This window comes from Balaenoptera physalus, assembly GCF_965194825.1.
Source record: "Balaenoptera physalus genome assembly, chromosome: 1".
NCBI classification, from domain to species: Eukaryota; Metazoa; Chordata; class Mammalia; order Artiodactyla; family Balaenopteridae; genus Balaenoptera; species Balaenoptera physalus.
Genome location: NC_138882.1, coordinates 152794259 through 152799247, shown reverse-complemented (window position 1 = coordinate 152799247; position 4989 = coordinate 152794259).

Below are 4989 nucleotides of genomic sequence, written 5' to 3'. Positions count from 1 at the left end.
GTTACTTTTTATTTTTTCTAATGATGCACAGAATTAATGAAAAGTGAGTATCTTGGATTTCAAATCTGAGGAGACTTTACCCTTGGAGGTTTGGTTTTAATTTGCTTCGTTAACATATTTCTCATACATTTTTTTGGGTTTAAAATGTCTTGAGATATTTTGTCACCAGCTTCATGCTGGCATAATGGGTAGCATATCTTTGGTGCAGTTGCCTTAGATTCACTTACCTAGTTAGACCCAGAGGAATTTCTTCTACTAGATTTTGTCCTAAATGCCTTGTTTTCTCCCCTTTTGGTCTCTAAATGGCCTGGTTAGCCTTTAGTAATGCTCTTCCTCATCTTCCATCTAGCCTGAGAAAGATGTTCTCCATATAGAGTTAAGCGAGTGCCTAATCCCTCTTTTTGTAAGATTGTTCCCACATCTTGAGGAACAACAGCTCCATCTTCAACTTCTTATTCCTTTGATTTTACAGTTTGGTAGATTTCAAACTGGAATAGCTAGCATGTGCTTGCTAAATAATTTTATGCCAGCCTTATCCTGTATCCTAGCTGTTCTTAATAGCAGGTGCAAAAATGCCTCTTTTTCAGCAAGGTTGAAATTGGGAATGTCCTTTTGAATCAGAAAAAATGGGCCGTAGACTCATTCCCCAGCACAAATGGGCATTCTATGAAATGGTACTGGCCCCAGGAGGATTTCTTCAACCACTCCTCTACTCTTGGCCTTGAACCTACCTCTGGATTGGATATTACTATTGTAGCTGCTCATAGCATCCTCCTGCATGCTTAGAGTAATGCTTTGGGGGAACACTGGTAAAACACAGTATTTATTTTTTCACCTCCTTTCAGAGGACTTGGAGGTAAGTTGCATTCATTCATTGACGCTTCCCTCTTGCCGTCCGATGATAAAAGCTTGCACTTTGTTATATCAGCATTTGTTATAGCCAATATTTAAGGATAAGATTTAGAAAGTCTATCATGGCCCATCATCAAACTATGGCTTAACCTTGCAGCATATCAACTTTTGTTTCAAGCTAGATATCTTTATTTGATATCTCTAGTGCAAGACCAACATATCAAGAGATCTGTAGACACGAAGGCAAAGGTCTTGTGTTTTTTTCCATCCAGACACCTCAATTTATTTTATACATTTGTTGATTTTTCCTGTTATGTTTTATATAATATATGGAGTTAACTACAAAATAAAATAACAGTAATAAAATAACAAAAGAGGATAATATTTCCTCTTGTGCTTCTCTTTTTGTTGTCTACAGAATTTACTTCTTTTGTATTTTCCCTCTCCTCCTCACCCCCAAATGAATTTCAACCTAGTCTTTTTTTGAAATTATGCTTCATCCATTGTTAGATCAGTAGCTCTACATGGTCTACATAGTCCAGAATGCTGTTCCTCTGACTGTCCCCAAAGGGCACATTGTGGGTCGGAGAGAGTTAAGGGGACTTCAAGTGGTTAGGGAAAGCTAAGAGGTAGTATACCAAATGGGGGGAAGAAGCACTCATGTGGAATTCAGGAGAATTGGATCCTAGTCCAAACTCTGGCATTAACCGTATGACCTTGGGCAGGTTACCTAACCTAATGACTTTGAAATTCATCATCAGTCAAATGAGATGTTTCCAAATCAACATTTCTTCTGCTCCTGTAGTTCTGTGAATCTCATTTCTGAAAATCCTCAAGGAGGTAATTTATCATTTTTTCAGAAATGTCTTTTTACCAATACTCATAAAAGTTCTTTGTGTGTATATACTTCTTCCTCTTTTACATTTTGATCATATTTTAACTGCTCACCCAGAGGAGCTGTGGTCAGTATTTCCTTTTATCCTGTTGACAATAACTCTTAATGGCTAGCCTCTCTTGTATACAATGAGCCAATACTCTTTTTTGTTTTATATTTTCATACCTTCCCTTTTCCTGGACAAAGCATATCGAGATCCTGACTCAACCCAAAGAAATGTTCCTGCCTTCAGAGTGAGTAGGCATAGGTAAGAATGTGGATGAAACTTCTATAAATTGTAGTGTTCTTGGCATAAATATGAATTATATAGTTTTTTTAATATATGAAGTAGTTACTAAATATTTACTTTTTACTAAGGTTATGTATTTATTGCCAAGATAACTATAGAAGAATTTTCTGGGGAAATTCACCTTAAAATTTTGGGATAATTCAAGAAATGTCTACAGAAAGTTAATTGATAATCTTAATTTTTATGGTTAGTCCTTTCAGTTTTTATAAAGCTCCTCATTTATCTGTTTTGGGGAAGCCCAAAGTAAGTAGTTGGGACCTTATATTTGTTTTACCCTTATTTTTCCCATTAAGTAATGGTTTAAGAATACATCAAGCATCTTGATTTGTTGTTAAGTAACTAGTATTTATGGGATTCCATTAAATTAATTTTAATAAGCCTACCAGGTTCTTGTGAAAACCCATATTGGGATGTGTTTGATTTGTTTCTTTGTTTTAATTCAGTGTTTAACCCTAAGGGTGTTATATATCCATAAATACAATATTATGAGAAGACATAGTGTGGGATAGGGACTTCTCTGGTGGTGCAGTGGTTAAGAATCCATCTGCCAATGCAGGGGACATGGGTTCGATCCCTGGTCTGGGAAGATCCCACATGCCATGGAGCAACTAAGCCTATGCGCCACAACTACGGAGCCTGCGCTCTAGAGCCCGTGAGCCACAACTACTGAAGCCCTCACACCCTAGAGCCCACGTGCCGCAACTATTGAAACCCGTGTGCTCTAGGACCTGCGTGCCGCAACTACTAAGCCCATGTGCTGCAACTACTGAAGCACATGCGCCTAGAGCCCGTGCTCTGCAACAAGAGAAGCCACCGCAACCAGAAGCCTGTGCACTGCAACAAAGAGTAACCCCTGCTCGCCACAACTAGAGAAAGGGCACACGCAGCAATGAAGAACCAATGCAGCCAAAAATTAGTTCATTTAATTAAAAAGACATAGTATGGAATAGTAGGAAATGCACAGGTTTTTAGATAGAGGTCAGTTCCATTACCTACTATGTTATAATCTTTCCAATAGGGCTACTGTAATGCACAACTCGGGGGTTCACCATTCATATTTGTTGTCTCCCAGGGGTTGCCATTTTCATAGAGTATAATGTGACTAATGCCCCTATATTAGTGTAGTGATGGCCTTGCTATCTGAGTCTGTTTCCTCCACTGTAAATGGTCCCTGAATCAAACAGGGTTCCTTAGAACTCCCTAAATGATTAAGGTGAAGATGAAAGATGATTAAAGTGTGTTATCTCCCAAGCCATGGCAGAAAGGAGCTTATGGTTCTAGGCACAGCAAAGCTCCATTCTACACTGCCACCCTCCTGTTCAACCTGTATTGTTCTGCCACACAGAGTTTGCCTAGATTATCATAGCCCCCTTACTGGGCTTGCTTATGATTCACTTGCTCCAATCCATCCTTTACATAGGAGCCAAACAACCTAAATTTCATATCTGAGCGTGTCATAGCCTTACATTTATCTCCAACATACCACTCTGTTTCAAGCTTTCATTCTTTTGCACATATTTTTTACTGTAGTACAATACTGAGATTATTTGATTTTCTTTATAGTTTTCCCATCTAGATTATGAGTACCTTGATGGCAGATAGTGTGTCACACATCTTTTACTCCCAATGTCTAGCATAGTGACAACATGTAGTCTACTTACAATCATAATAACTAACATTTACAGAATAGAGTTATCTCATTTAACTCTCAGTTCAGTGGGGCAGATATTATGGTCTCACTTTTAAAGTGGAGCAAAAATGGTTTAGGGAAGTACCAACACAACTAACAGGTGAGAGAACCAGAATTCTAATCTAGATCTATCAGATTCCAGAGTTTAAATTCTAAACATCACCCCACACCATTCAACAAATATTTATTGAAATGAAAATTATGTTTTTGTGGCTTCTAGATGGATATCCTCATCAAATATCACTCAATATTAGCCTGAAAGTCAAATCTTAAGGATTACTCAGTAAGTTTGAGGGTTTTTTTACAAGTAGGATTTGTAATTTTTGTAAATATTCAGGAGTTGAGTTTTATGAACTTAATAATTGGGTATTTTGCAAACCTGGGACGGGATCTTTGATGGTGGTATATGGGCAGAAATTCTTAGGTTACATATGTTGATCTTCTTGGCACTGGTGTTTCTTCTCAAAATTTTGCATCCTTTTAGGGTTACCTTGTTAAAGAAAAATACACACTTGAACAAGGTGGTGATGAATTTATCCTGCAGCCACACTTTTTTTTAATGTGTTTAAATCAAACTAGCCCACAAAAAAAGTAGAACTAATAAATGAATTTAGCAAAGCTGCAGGATACAGAACCAACACACAAAAGCAGCTGCATTTCTATACACTGACAATGAACAATCCAAAAAGTAGATTAAGAAAATAATTCCATTCACAATAGCATCAAAAAGAATAAAATACTTAGAAATAAACTTTACCAAGGAAGCAAGAGACTTGTACATTGAAAACTACAAAATATTGTTAAAAGAAATTAGGATATAAATAAATGAACTGACATCCCATATTCATGGATTGGAAGACAATGTTAAGATGTAAATACTACCCAGAGAGATCTAGTGAGTCAATGCAATCCCTATGAAAACCCTAATAAAGTTTTTTGCAGAAATAGAAAAACCCATTCTAACTGTTGGTGGGAATGTAAATTGGTGCAGCCACTATGGAAAACAGTATGGAGTTTCCTTAAAAAACTAAAACTATAAGTACCATATGGTCTAGCAATTCCACGCCTGGGTATATATCCAGAAAAAATAAAAACTAATTCAAAAAGATACATGTACCCCAATGTTCATAGCACTATTTACCATAGCCAATACATGGAAGCAACCCAAGTGCCCATCAACATATGATTGGCTTAAGATGTGATACATATACAATGGAATATTAGTCATAAAAAAGAATAAAATATTGGCATTTGCAGCAACAT